Below are 26,203 nucleotides of genomic sequence, written 5' to 3' on the forward strand. Positions count from 1 at the left end.
CCCCCACAGCAGGTGGCGCCCTCCTGCTGAGATTAGATTCAGGAGCTGAGCTTTCTGCCCAGAAAACCTCTTGGACACAGGAGAGAAGAGCAGAGTCCGGGGAGCTGGTCCCTGGGCTGTCACCTAGCCTCACCTTATCTACTCACCCTAGCCCACCTACTAGCCTCACCCTCAGCGATCCCCGCCTTTCCCTTGGGTCTGTGTGCCCTTGCTACTCACCCCTAAGGTCTACAGGGCAATTCTGGACTGCAAGACCTTCACGAGCTAAGGCAAGTCTATGAGCAGAGGGAGAAGAGGGGCCGCAGCTGGTGGTGGAATGCCCCGTGCTGTCTTTCTAGCTTCCCCAGCTCCCAACGGCTCACCCTGTCATGTCCTCAGAAGGTCCTCCCTATGGGGGAGTTCTAGGAAGTGGCTGGGGATGTTTGCTTGTGGCAAGGCGGCTGTCAGCGACAGGCAGCATAGCCGCCAACATCTCTCTGCAGAGTGAGCACTGGCAACTGCTGAAGCTGCCCGTTGGTCACCTAATCCCCAGCCTTTAGTCCTAGAGGGAACCCCGGGGGTATGAAGGAGTCCCACGGGCATCTCATTCACTCCCTACTTTTCCTGTCCTTGCAACGGAAGTCCCCCTACCTGGCAGGCAGGGCCAGCCTAGGGAGTGCACCTGTGTGGCAGGTGGGCTGTCGTGCAGGCAGCAAGGGATGGAAGCAAAGAATGCCTAGAGCAGTGGGACCCTGGCACAGTGAGCACAGTGAGGTAAGATGTGTCAAAGGAAAGGCAAGGAAACACAGGGGAAGGTTGTGGGGGGTTGGGGACAGACAGAGGGACACCATGGAGGAGCACAGAGAAGACTTTGTAAGATTTTATTTTTTTTTCTGAACAATATTTTTTAAATATTTTATTGATTTATTCATATTACATCTCGATTGTTATCCCATCTCTTGTATCCTCCCATTCCTCCCTCCCTCCTGCTTTCCCCTTACTCCCCTCCCCTATGACTGTGACTGAGGGGGACCTCCTCCCCCTGTATATGCTCATAGGGTATCAAGTCTTTTGACTTTGTGAGATTTTTATAAGGGAAAAAAAAACGTGCTGGAAGGTTAGAAGGGAGGGGCTGAGAGCTCCCGGAGGCAGGCACCTGGCGCTCACCAACCCTGTGACATGCAGGTGTGGAAACAGCCTGACTTTCAGCCTCCTGCTAGTCCTACCAGCCTCCCCTCCGCACCAAGCAACTCACAAAGGTGGAGCTGAAGCTTAAGAGCTTAACCCACCCCCACCCACGTCGCCCACCTCCAGAGCACCCTCCGCCCTGGCTCCATAGCAACCACCCCATCCCTCCACTGGAGTTGCCAGAGTAATCAGTCACTGCTCACCAAGATGGTGGCTCAGCCAGACAGGGGGGCCTTTGTCTGATCCCAGCCTTGCTGGGAGGCCTAGGCTGGCCCTGAGTTTGCTCAGTCTGAATCATTGACCAGCACCCAGGGATACAACCCCTCTGAAAGCACTCAGAACTAGGGCCTTAGCCTCCTACAGCATCAGGTGATGCTCAGCGGGAGCAGGGAAGGGGGGGAGCCCAGGGGAGGAGAGGGCACTGGCTCCAGGTAAGAATCAAGAATATTCCACTACCACCTGTGCTTGCTGAACTTTCCTGAAAGTTCTCACCTGGAGCGACTCACCAGTCCCCCGTTGGGAATCTCTTCCTCCAGAGGCATGAAAGAGGCAGAGGAGATACCTTTTCCCAGAGGACTAAGGGTCATGGATGAGAACAGGCCCTGGAGGACATGAGGCTGTCTGGGGAGTGACCAGTGGCCAGTGGTCCCACCTGACGTAACATCCACACAGGGATAGACCTCTGAGGGGTGGACTCACTAAGTGCCAGAGGGAAGAGGGACGAGACCCTGATGGCACACCCTCCTCTGATTTCTTCCTGGATGTATATGACACTGCTCACCCCAGGGCCACATCCAGGAATCTTGGCCAGGAGCAAGGAGGAAGGCATAAAGAGACACACACACCAAGAGCAGAGGTCGCGAGGGACACCTTTTACAGAAGCACGCACACCTGGACATGATCTCCTCTGATCGTCCTAATAGCTTACACACCAGGGGCTGTTCTATGATACAGTCACAAATAAGGGGAGTGAGATACAAGTCCGTCACTTGTCCCCATCCCAGAGTCAGGAAAGACAGGGCACGGATGGATTGTATCCAGACCCAGGAACTGGGGCTCTGGTGCCACTTTGGTCAGAATAGAAGAGGGACAGAAAGGGTCCTAGGCACCTTCAAGTAGCAGAGGAAGGTCCCTAAGAATTGAGCCCCTGGTTTAGGGATCACCTTTGAAGGGGGGGCAGGCAGGAATATGGCTTCTTCAAGTATTGGAAGCCTGTCAGATATTCTCCACAGAGGAGGAGGTGAGGTAAGCCAGTCCCTAAGCATTCACACAGGATAAGCCTGCCCCACCAGCCCCCATGCCCCTTTGGCCTTACCCTGAGAAGTCAATATTGATGTTTTATGATCCAGGATAAGCACATATTTTCTTTCCCCCCATGAAGGGTTATCTGGTTTGAAGGGTTAATCAGTGACTGCTTTGCTAGGGGTGGGGAGCCTGTGAGAAGAAATCAGCTATTCAGCCTGAACCCTTCAACCCAGCTTTCCCCAACCCAGTAGATCTGACCTGTGCTTTCTAAAAGGTGGGGACAGGATCTGAGATTGAGTGCACAGGGCGTGTTTGGGGGAGTGGTGGGTAGGATGTGCCCAATTTAGGCAACCCCAGAACAGACATCGCCCAGGGAAAGTCCTGCATGAGGCTGCCGTGAGAGTAGTCTGGCAAGGAGTGGAAGGGCATGGAAGAAATGAGAGTCAAAGCACAAAGGATTCATAAAGGCTCAAGATAATGTGGGGCATAGGAATTCAATATGTCATCTGGTCCTACCTGTTAACCAGTTTCGTTTTGGATATAGGTGGCTTAATATCCCTAGGAAGTAGGTGCCTTACCTATCTTCCAGAATGGTTTCAAAGACTAAATTAGTTATTATTAATGGGGGTGGGGGGGAGAAAGCATAAAAATAAGTCTTTTTAAAGGAGAGGTGGGAATGTCTAGAAAGAGGCTCAGCCGCTTAGAGTGTCTGCTGCTCTTCCAGAGGACCTGAGTTCAGTTGCCAGCACCCACATCCGAGGCCACACAACCACCTGTAATTCCAGCTTCAAGGTACGTGGCACCCTAATCTGGCCCCCACAGGCACCTGCACTCACATGTACATATCCACGCTCAGATGCACACCCATACACACAATTGAAATAAAATTTTAGAAGTGTATGTATAAAGGCACTATGTAAAATTCAGAGGGTAGCTGCCTGTTTCTTATGAAAGAAACCGTTCTCTGGGTCAACAGTCGTGTTACTTAGGAAAACACAGTAATGGGCCATTGAAGTTTAGGAAACAGAGGACCCCTGAGGCCCCTGCCTGCAGATGAGGTAAGATGAGACAATCAAAGCAGCTATTATCTCTTCCTACCTCCTCTGCAAGCCACCTTCCAAGGACATGGTATGTGACCTTGAACTGGACCCTTTATTGCTGGTGTCATAATTACCCTCCTCTGTGCCTGCACTTGACTTACCGTCTGCTGGACACGAGCCTTGCTGTTCCGGAGCGCTGAAAAGGGCAGAGCAGGAGCCTGTTGTCAGCTTAGAGAGGAGCAGTCCAGAGAGGGGATGAATGCACAGGGCTGGCGTGCGGACAGGGATGGGGGAGGGAGGGGAGCTTGGTCACAAAAAAGCGGAGGCTTCGGAGAGGCACGCTGAGCCAGGAGAGCCACAGTGCCCAGGAGCTGGTGGGTGAAGGCAGCTGCAGCCAAACCTGACCACCTGAGTTAAGCCCTTGGGACCCACATAGCGAAAGAGCCAAAGCAACTCCTCTGTCCTCTGACCCCCGACAGGCAAGCTGTGGCATGCATCCCTGCCACCGCACATGCAGGTACATGCCTCACCACCACTGCACACGCAGGCACACACAAAACAAATAAACAAATGTAACTTTAAAAACCCACGCCACACCCTCCTCAAAACTCCCTCTGGGCTGATGAGATGTGAAAGATGAGAGAGGCACACACTTCGAGCCTTGAATTTGAGAAGGGTCAAGACAGTTTAGCTGCATAGAAAAAGATGGCTGTCAAAGGCCTCAAGGGTTCACTGTTATGAGCTTGGGTTGTAGTTTGGGGAAGTGGGAAATGAACACATGCAGTGACAGATGGACACTTGTGTTGCCTATGAGTGCCAAAGAGGGCACACAGTGGCACTTGCTTCCTAGAAAGTTCTGTTGAGGGAGACAGCCATGGAGGGGGGAACCGAAGTCTACCTCCTTGCTTCCCTCTTTCCCCCATTTTTTCACTGTGAAAGAAACACGTTTTCTGCTGGGTGCAGGGTGACCACGAGTAAAGGTTCATGGTCAGTTTTGCAATGCTGTATAGCCATGTAACAATGCTAAAACCAAACGGCGCCAGTCTTAGTCTGTTTGAGATGCTGTGACAAAGCACCTGCGTGTGGGTGTGTGCGAGTCAATCTGGGTTGTCAACTTGACTCGATTTAGAAGCAACTAAGTGATAAGCCACTGAATTTACAGTTTTGAGGGGTTTCCTTGGTCAGGTTATATGGAATGGGATGACCCACCCAAAATTTGAGTGACCCCCTTGTAGCTACATAAAAGGAGGCCCAACTCAAAAAGCTTTGCAGGCACGCCTTCACGTTGCTTTCCCATTGTAAATTTACTCAGGGTGCATCTTGCTGTGAGTTTGTCCACCCTGTTGCCACCAGCCTTCACTGACATCAGAATCCATCTTCTTCTGCCTTCTAAAGTGTACTGAAGACTAGAGGGTCTCTGAAGATCCCCCAGGCCTCTGGTGACCACCTGGGACTGCTTGAGGCAGCCAGCCTCATGAGCTGAACAGCACCAGGCGCCTGGCCTCTGCAACTCGAGGACAGATACAGTTGGTTCACTGAGACTGTGGTGTGTAAACCAGCCTGATGAAAACCCTTTAATATATATTCACTCTACCCGTTCTGTTCCTCCGGGAAGCCTCCAGAGACTGGACAATTGATACATAACAAGAATTATTTTTGCACAGTTCTGGAAGTATTCAATCCCATGTGCCTGCTGAGGGCCTGTCTCCACGGCCCAGATAGAGGCTCACTGATATGTTTTCTCAGGACAGAAGTGGGAGACGAAAGGGGAGCAGGATACCTGAACCTCTTTTTATAAGGTCACCAGCCCCATTGTCAGAGTCCGTTTTCTGTTGCTATAAGCAAAAATACCTGAGGCTCCGTGTTTTCATAAAGAAAAGAAGTTTACTTAACTCAAAGTTCTGAAGGATTCAAGAGTGCAGGGCCAGCATCTAATGAGACCTCATGGTGGAGAGGAGCTCATGAGGCCGGTGCATGTGGGAGAGACAGAGGGCGTGTCTTGCTAAACAGGAAGCCGGAGAGGAGAGGCCAAGCTTGCTCTTGGGTACTCCACCACCCTCACCAGACCCAGCGCATTCCCAGGGACCAGTGTTATCCATTCATGAGTGTAGAACCATTGGGACCTGATTACATCCTACAAGGCAGACGTCTTAAAGGTCCTGACACCTCAACACAGAGGAACAAGCTTCCAACACACAAACCCATTCATGAGGGGGAGGGTTCTGCCCTTGTGTCTTATCATGACCCTAAAGGTCATGCTTCTTGATGCTATAACACTAAGTAATAAACTTCTAACACATACAGATCAGGCATGAACAGGGCCAGTGTATGTAACTTCTAGATTAGACACGCCCATGACTGTTTTCCTGTCCGCTGGAACAAGAACTTGAGGGTGAACCATGTTGGGCCAGGAAAATGAGGATAACTTCATAGGACTGTGGGGTGGGGCTGGGGGGTTCAAGCCAGGCAGCTCGGGGCTGATCATCCTCTCTGGTCATATGTTCCCGTGCCAGAGAGACAGGCCTCCATCTTGGTCAAATTGCGTCTCTGCTTGCTCTCCAGTTACAGAGCAAATCCATTGCCAAAATCCATTGCATAACAAATGTAGACTCCAGTCAGCACTCTGTAGCCACAAGTTCCACATGGGTGGACCCAACCAATGTGGACTGAAAGTATTCAAGAGAAGAGCATCTGTGCTGAACACACACACAGACTTTTCTCATTCGTATTGCCTCAAACAACCAATTAAATATGTATTTATCTGGCACTTACATGGTGTTAGGTATGGTTAAGTCATCAGGAGATAGTTTAAGGCATCTAGGAGGGTGGGGTATGCAAATGCCTCTTCTGAGGTTGATCTCCACGAGGGACAGGGAACACATCCCCTGTGGATACTGAGAACAACTATGCCTGAAGCTTCTCGTGTGCACGATGTCCAGTGCCCCAGTCAGACGCAGGCCCAGATGTTACAGACCGGAAGTCGGTTACCTCTGTCCCCGGACTTAAGACTTAGTGGAATTGTCATCCATGACAAAATAGGGCAGGGAGCTTGTTTGCTCTTCAGGGTCTGTAAGTGCAGAGGAATGTGGGGATTGGTGAGTGATTCCCATGACGTCTTGCTGATTTCAACGAATTCCTTTTTCAAAAACAAACTCGGGCTGGAACTAGCTAATCTGCAAGCCAGGGAGGAGAGGAAATATAGTTCTGCCAAGAAACCTCACCTGCTGCGTGCCAGGTATCTAAGTTGACCGAGGCTGGCACAGTGGAGCCTTGGGAACTGTGGGAGCCACATGCTTCCAGATCCCAACTGGAAGGCAGTAAACGGAGGCTGACTCTACACCACCAGACTGGGTAGGAATCATGGCCTTGGGCCTTTCTCAGCCTTCCCAGTAGGAATTCTCCACAACACAATGGGAGGCAGGCCAGCAGCCAAAACCAGATTAAGGGTGTTCCCTTTTCACCCGGGCCTATTGTCTCAGATGGCCTGGAGATAGTGGCCTTTAAACCCAGAGAAGGGTCTAGGAGGAGCCCGGGCAGAGCACCCATGGAAAGTACAGCCAGAATTGTCAGGCCCACAAACTCTGCCCAGACAAGACCTCTGGCTGGAGTTATCTGAACATGGAACTGGCTAGAAGAAACATCCAGAAGGCTGAAGAGGAAGTCTCAGTAGGCCTGCTCTTCATTGTCTGCTGTAGATGTGGTGACAGAGGGTGATGACCCAGCAAGAACCTCCCGGAGGGTAAAGCCACAGGCTGGGGAGGATGGTGGACAGGGGAGATTCTTCCAGAAAATGGAAGGACAGGGAGTCCTTACAGAGTCTAACCAGCTTGCCTCGGTTAATTACAACAGACTGGGTTGCTTGCTGAACTCCATTGTTTTGTTTTCTGAGGAAGGGTTGGTTTCAATTGTGGTGTGTGGCTCTTCCACCATTCTACCACACGCTGGTCCCTCATTGTATGTTGGAAGACGGAGGGGGCTGATCACTAGCTATTAGTGTGCTGGTCTCCAGGCCACAAGTGGCTTCGTCCAGACATGACTTTGGGGTTGGGTAAAGGATATTACGGCACTTGAGGTGGCTTCCCTTGGCAGGTAGCATTTTGTGTTTTGTATGTAAGATGAACAGATACTGGGTACCGAAGGGGTGGAATGTGACAGATTGTTAATTGTCCCCAAGGTCGAGGTTTCTCTTCCCTCTCAAAATAACCTGACTTTGAGGAAAGCACATGACTATCTGAATAAAGCTGCATTTCCCAGAGGCCTTTGCAGTCATATGCACTTGCTACTAAATTATAGCCAAAAGACTTGGACTTGTCAAGCTGTGGCTCATACCTTGCGAATTCATTCTCCCTTCTCTTTAACATGTCCTGATGGTGAGAGGGCAGACGTGTTGGGAAGACATGTTGGACCATGCACAGGAAAGAAAACCCCAAAAGGGAAGAGGGGGAGGGGGGAGCAAAGAGTCAAAACAAAGGATCCTGAATGCCATCGAGGGTTCGAGGCTGAGCAAGCATGCCAGTTAGGATGTTAGGGACAGAAAGACCCTCACTGAAACCACGTGGTACAGCAGCTGAGTCTTTTCCTAACGAACGTGGCCGTACCATAATTACTGTGCTCCCGCAGTTGATCATCTCGGTCCCAGAGGTGCGCAGGTGCTGTGGGAGGAGGAAGGGCTGAGTCTTGAAGGATGGGAGACTTCTGCCAATGAGGGAATGAGAAGGCAGGTTTGAAAGTGCACAGCCTGAGCAAACAGTGGCAGAACAATCTGGGGAATGCTCCATGCTTGGGAGGTGGGACTGCGAAGAAGAGGGGGCCAGGTGTGAAGGGTTTTGAATGTCAAGTTGAGTGTCAACCCACTGAGGGTTGAACTGGAAAATAGCAAGCTCTCTCTCTCTTTACCTCCCCTTCCCTCCCTCCCTCCCTCCCTCCCTCCCTCCCTCCCTCCCTCCCTCCTTCCCTCCCTCCCTCCCTCCCTCCCTCTCTCTTTCTCTGTCTCTCCTTCCTTCCCACTCCCCTCTCTCTCTTTTTCTGTCTCTCCCTCCCTCCCTCCCTCCCTCCCTCCCTCCCTTTCCCTTCCTCTTCCCCTCTTCTCTTCTCCCTCCCTTCCCCCTCCCCCTCCCTCTCTCGTCTGAAGATGCTGCATAAGAAGGTCTAGGGTGGAGGGAAGTAGATGTAACTTGTGATTATTTTCTTCTTTTCCCATAGAAACATTCCCGCCTTGGGCCTGATATGCAAACTTTCTGAGAACCAAGCACCAAATCAAACTCTGTAAGGATGCACACAATCTGTACACACAAATTTTCTACATGGTTCCCAAACAATCAAATAGGGCTCCCAAGTAACTAACTGTAAAAAATGTGGACATATTCTCGGAGTTCTGTTTAAAATTATCACTTTAAAAGTAGCCCCTAGACAGTTTTTAGAGGTGTGTGTGTGTGTGTGTGCGTGTTCATGCACACATGTTCCATGCCAAGACCGGAAGTAGCGTCAGCTCTCCTGATGCTTGGGTTACAGTTGGTTGTGGTGCTGAGGACTGAACTTCTGGAAGCATCTGGAAGAGCAGCAAATGCTTTTAACCATTGAGCCGTGCACGTCTCCAGCTCCCGAAGTACACATTCCTAAGACATATAATCTGACCCGGTTTTATAAATTAGATATTATTACACCCTTAAAATCATCACTACCAGCTGGAGAGATGGCTGAGTGGTTAAGAGCAGTGGCTGCTCTTCCAGAGGATCCAGGTTCAATTCCCAGCATCTACACGGAAGCTGAAAACCATCTGTAACTCTGGTCCAGGGTTTCAACACCTTCTGGCTTCTGTGCACAAATATATGGATGCTGCCAAAAACACCCATATACACCACAAAGTAATAAAAAGAAAACAGCGACAAAACCATCAGTATAATGAAAATCTGATGCATTTTCAATGCTCTGCGGCAGATTGCTGAGGGTCTTTTCTGAGACGGTAGGTTAGTTTGTATTTTTAAATAATTTAAAATAAATGGAATCGTGCAACATATACTGCTTTTGTCAGACTTCACCCTCTCCGCATGGTCGTTCACGGTGAGGCGCTAGTCAATAGTTAATGGCTTTTACCTTCTCGGTGGCATCCCCATTGCAGATAAAACACCAATTACTTACTCACCTGTTTCTGCGTGTTTGACTTGTTTCCAGTCTTAGGCTGCTACAGATAAAGCTGCCATGAGTGTTTGGGAATAAGACTTGTACAAGCGCATACTTTTATTTCCCTGAGTAAACACCTAGGAACAGAATGGCTGGGTCACATAGTGTGTGTACATTTAACTTTTAAAGAGTGTGCCAAAAATGTTTCCCGCAGTAGCCAGCGGTTGTGATTCGCATTAGCTATGCCCCTGTGCAGTTCCTCCACGGCTTCCTCAACACCCAGAAGGGTAAGTTTTTAATTTATCTACTACGTAACAGTGGTGTCTCGAAGCTTTTGTCTGCTTTTCACTAGTTTGTTTCCCTTCTTAGCCAATTTTCAGTGCTTAATATGCTGTGGATTCAATTCCGTCACCATAGACGTGGTTTGAAAACACCTTCTCCCGGTGTGTGGTCCTTCCATTCATGGAACGGTGTCTGCTAAGAACAAAACATTTTAATTTCCCTAATGTCCAGTTTGTCATTTCACTCTTTTATGGACCACAAACCCACATCCAGACATCCAACATGCATATAGTTCAAAGTAATAAAGATAAAAATAATCTGGGGCTGGCGAGATGGCTCAGCGGTTAAGAGCACTTGCTGTTCTTGCTGAGGACCCAGGTTTGGTTCCCAGCACCCACATGATGGCTCACAACAGTTCTAGGGAACCCAACACTCTCTTTGGATCTCTGCTGGCAGCAGGTATGGTGGAACCCACTTGGTGCACAGACATCATGTAAGCAAAACACTTTTACACATAAAAATAAAATAAATCTGAGTTATTTAAAATACTTTTTTGAAGAGTGCCTTTTCTGTTCCTGTACTTTGATGAAAACCAGTAGTCCTTATCAGAGTGGTGTGCTTCTGGCCTTCAGTTCTCTTCCATTGATCTTTGTGTCTGTTTTTATACTAGCACTGCACGTTTTTGTCACTACACATTTTGAGATTTGCCTTTGTCTTCCAGCCTTATTCTTCTTCAGAAGTTTTCTGCTAACTTCTGGTTTCTTTACAGCCCCAGATAAATGTTAGAATCACCTTTTCAACTACCACTTTAAAAAAAAAAGATTTATTTATTATTATGTATACAGTGTTCTGCCTGCATGTACACCTGCAGGCCAGAAGAGGGCGCCAGATCTCATTATAGATGGTTGTGAGCCACCATGTGGTTGCTGGGAATTGAACTCAGGACCTCTGGAAGAACAGACAGGGCTCTTAAACTCTGAGCCATCTTTCCATCCCTCAATTACCATTTTTACCGTTTTAATTTTGTATATAGAAACATAAAGAAGTAGCTAAAAATAATCCCTGAAATTATTCTGAGCATAAATTTCCAGATTTTTTTTTTATGTGCTAAACATATGCTTTATTGAATGCAGTAGCCATTGTTTTGATAACATCTGTCTTATAGAAATATAAGTCACATACAGGAAAAAAGTCACCATTTTTAAGTGTGCAGTTCAGTGAGTTTGGTACATACAGAGTAACCACCATCAACTATCAGGATACGGATGTCTCTGTGACCCTGACAGTTCCCTCTCTTCCCACACACCCTTCCCTAGTCATCTGATGTCTGTCCCCGTGATTTTTTATTTCCCCAGAATGGCACGAAAGGGAACCACACGCCACCTTCGTGTCTGGCTTCTTCCCCCTGCTGTAGTCCTTTCGAAATTCACCAACACTGTATACGTGAGTGGTCTGTTCTTTCTGATTGCTAAGTGGCTACCACAGTGTGGACATTGAATGCATATAAATCCCACGGGTCCATGGCCTGGCGCCCAGGGCGGCACCATTGGGGAGTGGTGGCCCACTTAGGAGGCGGAGCCTAGTGGAAGGTCTGTGAGCTCTGGGTCTGTGCTCTTGCAGGGATCCTGGGGCCTTCCTCTCCCGCTTCTGTTTTGGCCATGAGGTGAGCCGTCTGTTCTGACGCGTATTCTCCACTCACTCCTGTTGTCCAGTCTTCCCACCAGTAGCCCAAAACAATGTATAGGTTTAGTTTTAGACCCTTTCTCTTTATAAGTTAACTTATGTCTGGTATTTCAGCATAGTAGGTAAAGCTGACCAAAAGCCACATGACACAGTTTGCTTATGTACTCATCAGGAGATGGACAGTCAGGCTGTATCTGGTCTGAGGCAGATTGTGAATAAAAGCTGCTATAAATCATTCCACATTACATTTGTGCACACACGCAATTTATTTTTTCTGTGTGTGTGTAAATATTTAAAAACAGAATTGCTAAGTCATGTGATATGTAGATATTTGACTTTGGAAGAAACCATTCAACACTGCCCTGGGCGGTTGTACCCTCTGCTATTGCCACTGATCGTATGGAAACTTCCAGGCCCTCCTCCAATAGCCTTCCGCACCCAGCAAGGTTGCTTTCTAAGTTGTAGCCATTAGAGCCGGAACATCATGAGTTGCCTTGTGTTTCCCTAGTGACGAGAATGAGCATTTTTTAAAAATGCATTTTGGGGCCTTATCTGTATGTTTTCTTTGGTGACTAGTGGAGATTTTTGTGGCTATTTTTGAGTTGCACATCTATCTTCTTACTACTAAGTTGTAAGACTCCCTCATTTAAATATTCTGGGAAGTGTAGAATTAAATGCATTATAAATATCAGTTAAATTGGATGTCTTTAAGCCCCTGTGATATAGGGACTATCGTTTCCCTTATTTTGTAAGAGAGGGAACTGCAGTGCAAGAAGGTTAGGTGCTACCTGGAGTCTCCTGTGTCAGCAAGCGGAGGGCCAGGGCTGCTGGGATGGCTCGGCAGATAACGCTGACTGCCACCACAGTGGAGCCTCATTCTCTGACTGTGATCCCTAGAAGCTGCATGGTAAAAAGAAGAGAGCCCACTCCTGGAAGTTGTCCTTTGACCTCCATATGTGCGTGCATATGCGCACAAACACACACAAAATGAGCAAATAGATGTCATTTTTAAAATTTTCAAAAGTGGATGGCCCATGACGATCCCCAGAGAGCCTGGCTCCAATGCCGCCCCCATCTCTCTCTCTCTCTCTCTCTCTCTCTCTCTCTCTCTCTCTCTCTTTCTCTGTGTGTGTGTGTGTTTCCCACCTAAACCATGCAGAGGTCCATGCAGTAATTACTTGTCCACGTGGCCAAAACAGTTAACATAAGCAACCTAAAGGGAGAAAAGTTGATTTGGGCACATGGTGTAAGCGGTCCGTGGTTCGTCACGGTTGGGAAGGAATGATGTCGGGGGCTCGGTTCGTGATGGTGGCACTGTGTAGCTGCCGTCCCATCCATGGTGGGGGGGACAGTAGATGCTGCTCTTCATTTCACAACGTGGCCAATGAGGACTCAGAGAGCATAGGCTGGGACCAGAGCAGTCTAAACCTGTCTTAAACCCACCTCTAGTGACCTGCTTCCCTCAGCCAGAGCTCACTTCCTAAAGGCTCTGTAGTGCTCAAAACAGCACCAGGGGCTGGAGACTAAATGGTCAGTTATAAGCCCGAAGGGGATATTCCATATTGAACCCTATCAGGCCACAGGATAGAGGACCATTGGAGCAGGAGCATTTAGGAATTGTTTTGAAGGAATTTTTCATGTGAAAATTTGGAGAGACATTGGAGCAGCCTTTGAACTACCATTTGTTGTCCCTTTGAGAAAATGGAACAGGGATGTCATTTTCTCTAGGGTGCCGAGGAGCCCTGAAGTCAGGACTCATGTCCTCAAATATGAGCCTATGTCATTATGGTCCTCATCCCAGATGGAACGAATTTTATGGGCGGCCATAAGTAAAGCTCAGTCAGCAGAAATCTCTGCGAGCAGGGCATCCCTGTAATTTAGAAGGCCCCTTAGTTATTAAGCAAGAAACACCAGAACTAGGAGCCATATGGTGGAGTGGGTCGGCGTGAGGGAGTTGGAGCAGACTGAAGAGAAAGAATCCGAAGCAAGCACCCCCAGGCGGTGGCTGCGTCTCTTACCTTGGCTGTGAAGATTTCCGCAAGCATGCCTTCCTGAGTCTGAACTCACTCACGGTGAACACTGACCTCAGAGCACAGCAGCCGCCGGCACCTTCACCAGAGTCTGTTGATGTTCCCTCACAGAACGAGCGAGAGAGACAGGGTCATTACACACTTGCCTGAGGTTCCAGCCTCTTCTTCTGCATGCTTACCTTCCGGCCACATAGAATTCTTACAGACGAACATACAGAGTGGCGGGTCCCAACCTTCCGAACAAGAACCGCTGCTCTATTGCCAACTACTAACCTCTGAAAGTTAAAGTGTATTAACCATCACCAAAGGCAACTCCAACATGCCTGACCACTGCTAACGCTGCTGCTCCTGAATCTCAAACTGAACCCTACAACTACCCTGTGAGAACCTGGCAGTGTGGCACAGACACACGGGCTGGCTGAAGGCAGCCTGTAGTGGAAGGAGAGAAAGCTTCTGACTCAGCAGGTTTAGAAAAGCATGACTTGATCTGGACATGGTGGCGCACACTTGCAAGCCCAGCTCTTGGGAGGCAGAGGCAGGAGGGTCACAAGACCCGTGCACCAAGACTGTGTCACAAACACGCTCAAAAAGGGGACTTTTATTATCTCTTGAACAGATGGGTCACAAGTGGGAGAGGCAGTAGCTGGGTAGAGCCGCTAACTCAGGCACCATATATTCTTTTTTTTTTTTAAAGATTTATTTATTATGTATACAGTATGCATCAGATCACGTTATAGATGGTTGTGAGCCACCATGTGGTTGCTGGGAATTGAACTCATGACCTCTAGAAGAGTAGTCAGTGCTCTCAACTGCTGAGCCATCTCTCCAGCCCCATATATTCTTATTAAAAGGAACACTATTTAATTCTGTGACTGAACTCATTGCATTTTCGAGATCTTTCTTTGAACACAGTAGTACAGCAGATGGAAAGCCTGGTCCAGTTTGGTTTGAGTCAGGAGTCCAGTGGCCATCACTACGAGACCTCAGGGGACAGAAGAGCTCATTGTACTGTCCATTTAATCAAGACATTTAAACTTTACCCCCTGGACCAACTGCACAGTTAGCCAGGGAGCATCTGTCTTTCCTAATGTCAAAATCCCATTCTTACAAAATAACTTGAAGCTGTGTTTTTATATTTTTAACAAACGGATTCAATTTTCTTTTAAACCCTTATTTGGAAAAATTATGAAGCCTTTTATCTTAACTGTGCAGGGGTGGAGGCTAAATCTTTAATTTTAGGGGTTTTTAAAAAAGATTTATTTTATGTATATGAGTGCTCTGTTTCCATGCACACCTGAAGAAGGCATCAGATCTCATTATAGATGGATGTGAGCCACCATGTAGTTGCTGGGAATTGAACTCATGACCTCTGGAAGAGCAGACAGAGCTCTTAACCGCTGTGCCATCTCTCCAGCCCCTTAATTTTAGTTGTTTTTTGTTTTGTTTTGTTTTTTAGATTTATTTATTTATTATGTATAGTGTTCTGCCTGCTTGTACACCTGCAGGCCAGAAGAGGGCATCAGATCACATTATAGATGGCTGTGAGCCACCGTGTGGTTGCTGGGAATTGAACTCAGGACCTCTGGAAGAGCAGTCAGTGCTCTTAACTGCTGAGCCGTCTCTCTAGCCCAATTTTAGTTTTTCTACTTAAAAATTTTTTCTCCCGTTTTTAATTTATATGTACAGGTATTCTGTGTGCAGTGTCTGTGCACTGTGTATGCAGTGCTCCAAGAGCCCAGAAGAGGGCATCCTGAGTCCTAGGATTACAGGCAGCTGCCATGCCTGCCTGGCATTGACATGGATGCTGGGGATCCAAACTCTAGTCCCCACCCTTGCACAGGAAGTGCTAAGCCTACTAAACCACCTCTCTGCCCAGATCCCTGTACAGAATTAACAGGGGACAGTCACAGCGAGCTGCCATGTGACCGAAGCACTTCAGAACCACTGTCTCTGAGTTCCTGTCACACTAGCTTACACTTTAAACAAAGTGGTTACACTCTCACTTGTTCAGACAGCCCAGTGGCTTGAGGTGCAGACTGCTTTGTCTGAAACACCAACTAGTACTGTCACCCACCACTGACAGCTTCTTGGTGTAAAAGTGATCCATGAATCTAGAACCTGTTCGTTTTCTGTCCAAGACAAACATATCGTCAAGAGTTGAGTAGAGGGTCTGTCGCCACAAAGAGCTTCCGGTTGGGCGCCCTCCCACCACCCTCCCCTCACTGCCTCTCGCTTTTTAAAAAAAGCCTCCTTTACAGCATCATTTTGAGAAAACCAACTACACTGGAGCGCTGACTCAGTAGTGGACGAAGCCATTTTCTGAACCTGAGTCAGGACAGGAGGTGCCAGACACCTTCATGCCAAAGAGCTGGTCCTCAAGCCCAGAACGCCCTGCAAGCCTTTCAGGGCTCGAGACAGTCTAAAACTGAGACAAAATGAGAGAATCATATCAATCTATTTATGAAAGACTAAGGAAGTCTTTCTCCGGTGTTTTAAGAGACTGATAGCATTTTGACGCTTCAGGAAAAGGTCCTATTAGACTCTTCCTGATGAAGATGAAGATGGAGGCCAGAGGTGATGGTTAGGATGCAGGAAAACAGCAGGAGGCAGAGGACAAAGACCAGGAGACGCTGAATTACCGGAGCAACCAAGACCAGATTATCAAGAGCATCTGAGTGTGGCCACTATATGAAACACCCTCCCCCACCCTGCCTGCCCTGCCTCTAACTGTGTTGGCTGTGAAGTGCCTGGCAGTGTGTGTGTGTGTGTGTGTGTGTGTGTGTGTGTGTGTGTGTGTGTTTGTATGCACATGCACAAACACACATGTTCACTCACTAGCTCACACAATCTGAATTCCTATTGAAAGATCCATGGTCCCCAATGCCTAAAACTTTTCTTCCAAGGGGGTTTGACGGCCAGTTCTGTGCTTCCTGCCCTGCATCTTGGGGAGGCACGGGTTTGCGCAGATGTGTTCACACATGCTCAGAGGCACACACTTGCCAGGTCAGACTCACTATTGAGTGTGCACCCTCAGTCACAATTAGCAACCCCAGTTACATGCTGTCCCTCAGGCACAGAAAGGCAACCCATGGGGTCTCGCTTGGAGGGATATGAAACAGCTGGGGTCCCCTGGGCCATGTGCCTCTCCAAGGCTGGTGTCCACCACAGCCAGAGCCACACACACACACAGCTGCCTTCAGGAGACAGGCTTCCATTGTGCTTCCAGGCCCAGGGAGACAATGAAGGCCTGTTTCCTCCCCGGGAGCTCGACACCAACCCTCTCCTCACCACACTGCCTGGCAACCTAGGCTAGGGAGCCTGGAGCCCTGTTCCAGAGAATTAGGGAGACTCTGCCCAGTGCTGTGCTCTGCTCAGGAAGTCCTAGGGGAACCCTGGTCAGATAGGCCTTCCAGGAGAACTGGCTGTCTCCTCTGCTCTTTGAAAACAGAACCAGGATTCGCAGTTGTCCTGCCCCTTGGAGATGAAGTCAAGCTGAGGCTTCGAACAGAAGTCCAGCTGGAGGGGCCCACTGAGGTCTCTGCTACCTGGGCTACCATCTGCTGCTGAGCTGCTCTCACGCCCTGTGGTATGGGCCCCATACTACGCCTGGAAAGATGGTTTCATAACCGCATCCATCAGGGCATGGCACCACCCTTCAAGTGTGAGCTTTGGACGTGTGGAGGCCACACCTGAAGAGCCTTGTCCCACGGACAAACTTACTATTGTGGCTATGCCTTCCACTCCTATTTTGGTGTCTTGTCGGTCTTTTGTTTGTTTGTTTGGTTGGTTGGCGTTGGCGTTGTTGTTGTTGTTGTTGTTGTTGTTTTGCCATTTAATACCACCTTGGCCTTGGGCTGCACTAACCCAACTGGCAGTCATTGCCTAGCCTGCAGGAAGACCTGGATTCCACGCCCCACACTCTATAAGGCCAGGCATGAAGGTACATACCTGTGATCCCAGCACTGGGGAGGTGCAGGGAGGGGAATCAGAAGTTCAAAGCCATCCTTAGACTGTATACAACCCGGGCTATATGAGATTCTATCGCAAAACAAGCCAACCCCACCTCTTCTTCTGCCCCAGCCCCTACCTCCCTACCCCCTTGCAATAAGTAATAGGTGTATCCACCCCCAACAGTCTCTCGGTCACTGTTGATAAAGTACTCACCAGATGCCCTGAGCACACGGGGACCAGACTTTCCAGTCTTACTCTCTGTAACAGCTTTGCACAAATCTTATGTCCCAGGCAAACTAGTTTTTCTTGCTTTCTTCTATATATACTACTTTTTCCTCTCAATTAAAAAAAAAACTCACATGCAAAATAATGCCATTAACATTCATTGAGATAAGGGCATCAGGAAAAAAAATAACTCAAGATTTTAAAAAAATGTATTATTATTATTGTTGCATTGCTGTTATTCTGTTCGTCTGAGCTTTTTAAAAAATTCATTTTGTCTGTATGAGTGCTTTGTCTGCATGTGTGTCTGTGCACCATTTGTGCTCTGGTGTTTACAGAGGTCAGAGAGGGCGTGGGACCTCCTGGAACGAGAGGTACAAACCATTGTGAGTCACCACGTGGGTGCTGGGAAACTAAGCCTGGATCCTCTGGAAGAGCAGCCAGTGTTCCTAACCACTGAGCAATCCTTCCAACCTCTTGTCTAAAATTCAAATTTAACCGCCAACCCTGTACTTTTGCTTGTTAAAGTTGGCAACCTTAATTGAGCACCTGCCTTGAGCTAGATAACAGGGGTGACAGTGGCCGATCTTGGGGTGTTCCAGTACAGTGAAAGTGCCTTCTGTGACGAAATTAACTTATTCCAGGTAAGTCTTTAAAATGTAAAGGCTGAAGTTAAACATGACAGCACAGGCCTGAGGAATGTGAGTTCCAGACCAGCCTGGCCTACATAGTGGCAGTTTGTCTCAAGTAAACAAATAATGGGGACATAATCCCACTGAGCTCTGCAGCAGAGGAGATATGGCACTATCTCAGGCCTGGAGGTAGGAGGTGTCTGCAGGGTGGGCTCTATGGTCCAGGAACACAGACCTTGAGAGGAGCCACAGCCACAGCAGAGATCGGCGTGTGAGGTTAGACTGACAGAGAAAGGACACAGCATCTGTGGAGGGCCTCAAAGCCTCTATATGGAGAGCTGAGACAGGGAAGGCCCTTCCATGACAGACTGAATATGGGTCGTCAGTAGTAGATGTCGCCTTGACTTTGTGCTGGGACCCACATCCCAGATTTGTATGCCTTTTCCATTAGATGATCTCCAAGTGGGACCTAGCATGCCAACCTGTGAAAGCTTGGACGCGAGGAAAGGTGCAGGCCTGTGTGTGTCATGCATGAGTGATCCCCATGAGGGACTGTACATGTGTTCCCTTGGGGCCTCACAAAGCAACTGGGGCTGGAAGGCACCACGTCTGTTCTTGCCCCATTTGGCTTTGGTTTATAATACGGGGGCAGCAAAGAACAGAACGGACATGGGTGTCATCATTCAAACTGCCCAAGTTCAAACCCGGCTCTTTCACTTATTAGCAGGAGCACCTCCAACTAAGACACTTAGCCTCTCCAAGGCTGAGTTTCTCTCCGTGAAAAATGAAGAACCGTTTGCCTCACCTTAAAAATAAACAGGCCAATAAGTAAATGGAGCTAGTGCTAAGCTTGCAGGGTCATTATTAGGATAAAGTGAGGTGATGTGTACATACAATAATAGTACTTGGCCTCCGGAAGAGCTTGTTTTTCTTTCCCTCCAATACCAGACCTGTTATTAATTTAACATAACAATAGCAGGAGCCTTTCCACAGTTATGAACCGGCCAGTTAAGATTTTCTAACATGCTCCTAATTAAGAGAGGGATGGTAGAGCTCTTTTTTCTACCCTCACATGTTTCTCCCATAATCTCATTATTTGTCCTAAACTTAGAGGCGTGCAGGCTTGCTCTCCGCTGCTGGATAAAATTTAAAGAAAGACCAACACTTGGGTGTAGACATCATTAACTTTCTACCCATGTTAGTAACTATTGAAGGTTGCTGTTTTGCCTGGTTCTGACTTCAGAGTGTCTCCATGGAGACCAGAGGGGTGGCCCAGGTGTTAAGTGCGTGTATGGGTCTTGCAGAGGACCTGAATTCAATCGCCAACTCTCGCATCAGTTGGCTCACAACTGGAGTTACAGCTCTACAGGGCTCTGATGCCTCTGGCCTCCAGGGGCACCTGCACTCACATGTGCGTGGACATACCCATGATTTAAAATAATAAAAATAAACTTAAAAGCCAGGCAGTGGGCACACACCTTTAATCCTAGCACTTGGGAGGCAAGGGCAGGTGGATCTCTGAGTTCAAGGCCAACCTGGTCTACAAAGTGAGTTCCAGGACTGCCAGGGCTACACAGAGAAACCCTGCCTCAAAAAAAAACCAAACCAAACCACACCAAACCAAACCAAACCAAAACCAAAACCAAAACCAAACAAATTAAAACTAAAAAAATGAACAGCTGTTTTCTGTGTACCTGGGCAGCTACTGGACCCAGGAATCTGTTTAATCACTCTGGAAGGACCTCTTGCACACCGCTTTCTCTTGCCTCTGCCTGGCACACCTGGATGGCCTCTAGTATCAAGTGAATGTTGGGCCCCCTCAAAACTCATCTGTTGAAGCCCCAACCCACAGGATGGGCTGTGTGGCGGTGGGGCCTCTAAAAAAGCAACTAAGTCAAAGGGGCGTCATGTCCCTCGAAAGAGAAAGAAGAGCCAGGAGAGAAAGGCCATGTGTGGGCAGTGAGAAGGCTGCATGTGCAAGCCAGGAGGGCCCTCCTCAGAACTGAAGCCAGCTGGCCCCTTGATCTCGGCCTCCCCCCGCCCCTCAAGCTTCTAGAAAGGAGAGAAATAGGTGTCTGCTGTAGAAGCCACAGGGAGTGTGGGATCTTGTTAGAGAGCCTGAGTTAACTAAGGCCTCCGTCTCTCCCTAGTCCCTTGTCTGCCAAGAGCATCCTCGAGGCAGATCCACGCCCACGTGACTTCCAGAGTTCACTCCTTGGCTCCCTTCTAATCGGCGTTTCTCCGACCTCCTCCGTTCCTTTTCCCCATCAGAAATTATTGAATGGGCTTCTTTACACCCCTACTGAGGAGCAACCCATTTGACAAGTTGACGTTTTCTGGGAAATTTTCACCACTAACACCATCTGCCCAGCTTTTTGTAAATGACACAGTGTGATATTAAACAGTGCTCGCATGAGGCGTGAGGTTGCTGTCTGGGGTGGTGGATAGCTTGCTCTGGATGTCCTTATAGTAGGGTGTGGGTGGGTGTGAAAAGGATGCTTTCCCATTGTAGGCTGGGCTCCTTCACACTTCATTTCCTTATATTCCTCCTTCCCCCACCTCGAATTGCCCTTTGCTCCTCACCCAGGAATCTGACCTTATTCTTCGCCCCAGTGTGGGACCAGCCTGCACTCCTCACCTGTCAGGGCAGCTGGCCTGCAGACCACAGGTTATTGACTCTCTGAGGCAGTGCTTAGGAGCCCCTGCGCTGGACACTGCACGACTCAACACCTGCCTCCCTTTCCCTGCCAACCCTCACCATTCATCCTGTGAGCAGTCTCCCATGCCAATTTCACCAATCAAACCTCTCACGGAGAGTAGGCAGGTAGGGAAAGGAGCCGAGAGCACAGCGGGCAGGACTCTGGTCATCACATACCAGCCCCTTTCCCTGGCCCGGACTTGAGGGCTGTCTTATCTGACTGTCTACTTTGAAGTCCTCTTTCCCCGTGTCCTACCCACCATGTGTCTGTCCTGCTAGATAAAGAGATTCATGGTTCTCCATGTTCCTGTACATCCCCCTAGAAGGCCAGCAACTTGGGGCTCCACACCACCCCCACACCTACATCAGCCTGCTCACGGTGGGGCCATGCAAGTAGCTAGGTGGGGAAAGGAATGTTTGTTTGTTTGTCTGTTTTAAGCCAGCATCTTTATGTCCATGGCTACATGCTCACCTATGCACCATGACACAGTACAGGATGCCATGAGCCTCCCATAGGATACTTCTGACTGTCCTAACCCTGCCTCCAGCTGACCCCAGGTGGACCAGTGAGTACCCTTGATTCCACACACTGACTGTTGCTGTTAACTCCCCCCCCCCCCCCCCCCGCCTTCCCCTCTGAAAACATTAGCTCTGGCAGCACTTCTCCTTTCACATGATAAGAAGGGAAGACCAGCATCTGCACGAACTCGGGGTGTGTTTCTTCTTGCCTTGTCAGAACAGTAGTTCCTATCTGGCTGGTGATGGGCTGGGAGCCAGGCCCAACAATGGAGGCCTTGTGAGCTTGCCCAGGGGTGTGCTGGGAGCTCACAATTCAGCACACACACACACACACACACACACACACACAAAACCCTTCCTGGTGCCACCTTCTTATCTCCTGCCACAGAGCCTTTGCCAGTACTGTAGCTGTAACTCAACCCCCTGTAATTGCATGTCCCAGATACGGCATTCCTGGGCTTGGGCCACGATTAAACATTGACTTTGGGAACAGGAGCCTTTACTGCCAACTGCAGGTGCGCCTGCTGGGGAGATGCTAGCTGGGTGTCCACCACTCTCCTGATTATGGAGTGACAGAGAAGACCTCAAGAGCAGACAAGGCTTGCACAGGGTCCTTGTGCACATACCCTATGGGGCCTCTAAGTACACTGACCCTGTAGCTGACCCCAGCCAATCTGCAGTTCGCCTGCAAGCCCACTGTCAACCTAGATCCATCACCACCTCTCAGGCTTGGGAGCCACACCCAGGGCACCATAATGGAGTGAGAGCCACATGAGGCTACGGTGCTCACACAGCTGGCAATACCCTCAACGGAACGCAGACACCTGAGACTCCTTAGTAAGGGGTTGTACCTTAAGAAGGGGGTTGTAAACCTCCCCCCAATACACATACACGGAAAAAGGCTTAGAACTTGAGAACCATACACTCCAAGTTCAACCGTCTTGTTCATAGTATACAGTACACCAGGATCTATGTCCCTTAAACCCTGTGTCCCACCTCAGGGACAGCAGGCTGCAGCCCTTAAACATAGGCATAGTCGTGCTGGGGTAAATTGGGAGACCCTGAAACCACAATGAGGTAACCCAGTTCAGCTGTCTAGCCGACACCCCGTTTCAGCAGCCATCCAGCCCCTAGATGCTCAAAGTGCCATAGGCCTAGGTACACACAGAGAGGCCCTAAGCCAGGTAAAGCACAGAAGCAGCAGACAGAGTCAGCCTCAGGCCTACAGGCACCTGCAGCTGCCCAGAAGGCACAGCCTCCAGCTGGGCCACTCCACTAGGTGCCCTGTGGAACAAGTTGGGTCTCAGAGCCAGGGCTTCTGAGCGGGGAAAGTCCCCGGGAGGACTTCCATTCATCACTGCTTCACAGTCTGCTTGAATGGAGCCCCCGGGGGCCAGGCTGTTTGGGTTCACACCCTGGCCCTGCACTGATTAGCTGGAGGATTTTGGCAAGCTCCTTCCTTAATGTTCTAGATTCTCAGTACTCCCATCTGTGAAATGGGTGTGATAAAAGTCCACCGTCACCGGGGCTTTAATGAAGACTTTAAGAGAGAATGGAGTGGTACCTACCCCCTAGATACGCAGTCGATGATGCTGCAGAGATGACTGGCAGCTCCGATGGTTGCCATGATGGTAGCCAAGGATGAGTTGTGCCGTGACTACAGTAGGTGAGTTCACAAACAGGGGTGTTGCTCCCTTAACCAGAAATGCCTTCCCTGATCTCTACAGTCTTCCCAAGTCCCCAGAAGCTCTAAGTCCCTGGGCAAGTACTCATCATGTGAGCCATGTCCCTAGTTGTACCAAAGCAACTTGCTCTAGGTCTTATAGATCTGTACTGCCAGAACCCAACCAAGTGTGCTCAGTGGGAAAGTCTCCGAAGGCACGCTTGGCTCTATGGCTGTGGTTCTCAGCCTTCCTAACACTAACATTAACCCTTTAATATAGCTCTTCGTATTTTCGTGCAGGTCAAGGGTCTCTAGCCATGACATAGACAATGGAGGGTCTTAGAACATTAGGTGTCTGCGGGTCTGCATTACTCGAGGCTTCTGAAAACAGTAAGATCCGGGCATTGTCTCATGCCACTCTGGCAGCCAGGGATCCGGGAGCAGCTTAGCGTGCTTCTACTCTGGGTCTGTCAGGAGCACGCAGGTGACATTTCAGCTGTGGCTTGATCATCTGATGGCTGGATGGGTGCTGGGGGATCCACTTCTAATACAGCACCACACCCACGTGCTTGTTATTTGTGCTGCATTGATAGGACCCGTCTGTTCTAGGCCACATGGAACCCTTGGTAGGAATGCTTGAGTCTTCCTGAAATGCGGCTGCTGGCTTCCTCTACAGCCATAGTGGGTCTCGGCCCCTTGGTAGTTGGCCAACCCTTTCACAGGGGTTGCCTAAGACCTTCAGAAAACACAGATAGTTACATTATGATCCATACAGTAGCAAAATTACAGTTATAAAGTCGCAGCTGTATTAAAGGGTCGCAGCTGTATTAAAGGGTCGCAGCATGAAGAGGGCTGAGAACTGCTACTCTAGAGTTTTTAATAGCAACCTGAGAAAGGACTCATGGTATCTTATTATGGTCTTGCCTTGGAGGTACATGTGGCCATTTCCATAATATCTGATGGTTTAAACAGGGCAGATTTATTTGGTGTGGGAGAGAACTGCACTGGGGTATGAATTTTGGTAGGCAGCTATTATTGGGGGACATTTAGAACCTGCTGGCACATTTGGGAGGTGGTGACCTGAGTGAGCTGCTGGGTAGGGGGATATGGAGAAGGATATGTCACCTCTGAAAGCATAGACGTGGATTTGACACCTTCCCACATGGTTGCATGCTGGCCACACCGTTGATCACAAACATATCCGGTTAATTATATAAATTATATAGATTTATATTTGATGGCTACATGAGGGATTCCCCCCCCACACACACACACACACACACACTTGATCTTAGAGCATTTGGAACATGGCTCCATCTTCCCTTCAGAGGATCTGATATGGTGCCATCCCATAATACCATCAGGGGAAAGGCAATAGCAAACTCTGGAACTGCATACACTGTGTAATCGTATCCCCCTCTGCCGGCATCTGGAAGAGGCTTCCTCATGGAGAATGGCTTCTGACTTCTGCTCTTCCCAAGGGCATCCTCTGCCTTCCAGAGCCTGGAGCCCCCTTCCCAGCCATAGCATCCTGGCTCCACCCTCTCAGGGCTGTGCACTCCAAATAATGACTAGGATGTGGCAGCTTATGTGGCTGGCTGAAGCCCTGCTTAATCAGCTTGAGTTATTCTTTGCGCTGGGATCCATTTGACACAGAGCTACACCTCTCGTTGTGGTAATAAAGGGCAGTCTTGTTCAGAGGTTTCTGAGAGAAATGTGTGGCTTGCTGCAAGAGTAATCAGGAGCAGAGGAAGATGGTGGGGATAGCGTAGAATAGAGGTGACTAAGGCTGGAGAGGGCTGGCAATGCAAAAGCAGGCACCGCCTCAGAGACTCGGGCCATGGCATCTGTAGGTATGGTTAGGTTGCTGGTTTTGGTTACCTTTATTGTCGCTGCAACAAAAGACCTGGCACAAAGAGTACAAGGAAGGAAGGGTATATTTTGGCTCACAGAGTGAAGGCACAGCCATGATGGGGAAGGCATGGTGGCAGGAATGCAGGCAGCTGGTCACATCCCATCTGCACTTAGGGAACAGAAAGGGATGAATGCTGGTGCTCAGCTTGGCTTCTCCTTTATACTCAGTCTGGTACCCTAGCCTAGGGGATGGTACTGCCCCACAGCTCATTCCCACCTTAATTAATCCTATCTAGCAGTTCCTCATGCCCAGAGGTTTTTCTCCCAGGTGATTCTAGATCCTTCAAGTTGGCAGCCAGTACTAAGCACCACAGATACTGAACCAGGAAGGATAGGGGTTGATGACTTCCCGGCTTGACTCCCAGGTATTTATTCTACAGGGAAAATGGAGACGGTGCAGAGTTGAGGCTGAGATGCAAGCCAAGCACTCATCTGTAACCATTCAAGGTTTTTTGAAGACGTTCTAGAGGGTCTCACAGCATCAGCCCCCCTTTCCCTTTTACAAACAGAACCTTACTGTCCCTTCAGGATTCTGTCCATCCACCAACTGCAGAACTTCCTGACTGTCCTGACAACGGCCTTGCTTCCAGCAGCACTGAGCAAGACAGAGACAGGCTCAGGAAGGATAACTCAAGACTTCATTTTGAACATGAAGAGTGGTCTTCATGATGCAAAAGACAACCCTCTAAGGGATGCTAAAGGAATGAGTTAACATCCATCTCCCGGTGAATAAGCTACAAGAAAAGGTAAACCTGGTCCTAGCCCTTTGGATACATCATGAGGCATCCAGAGAATGAGGCCAGCACAGAGGGAAGTGGCCATGGGAGATAAGAGATAAGAGATAAGAGAGATTGAGTTTTGAGAGATTATGAGAACAAACACGGACCCACACATGTCTCAAGCTCTCAGCATGTTTTGATCCATTTTACTTCCCTACAGGTGGATTTAACACTCACACATCCATGTGGGAGAGACAGCTTGCGTGACATCCAAGAGGGCGTGTCAAAGGCAGATAAGGAAGTGGCAATGCCAGGCTC

At 49.0% G+C, this 26,203-nt stretch overlaps 1 long non-coding RNA gene across 1 annotated transcript; it reads left to right on the forward strand.

Moving 5' to 3' along the window:
• Positions 1–575: 575 nt before the first annotated feature.
• On the forward strand, positions 576–5,659 carry LOC311603587. Its single transcript, XR_014781143.1, has 3 exons — positions 576–753; positions 3,137–3,204; positions 4,765–5,659. It is a non-coding gene; the product is annotated as an uncharacterized lncRNA (long non-coding RNA).
• Positions 5,660–26,203: the final 20,544 nt, after the last annotated feature.

This window comes from Acomys minous, assembly GCF_964271855.1.
Source record: "Acomys minous genome assembly, chromosome: 8".
Taxonomy (NCBI): domain Eukaryota; kingdom Metazoa; phylum Chordata; class Mammalia; order Rodentia; family Muridae; genus Acomys; species Acomys minous.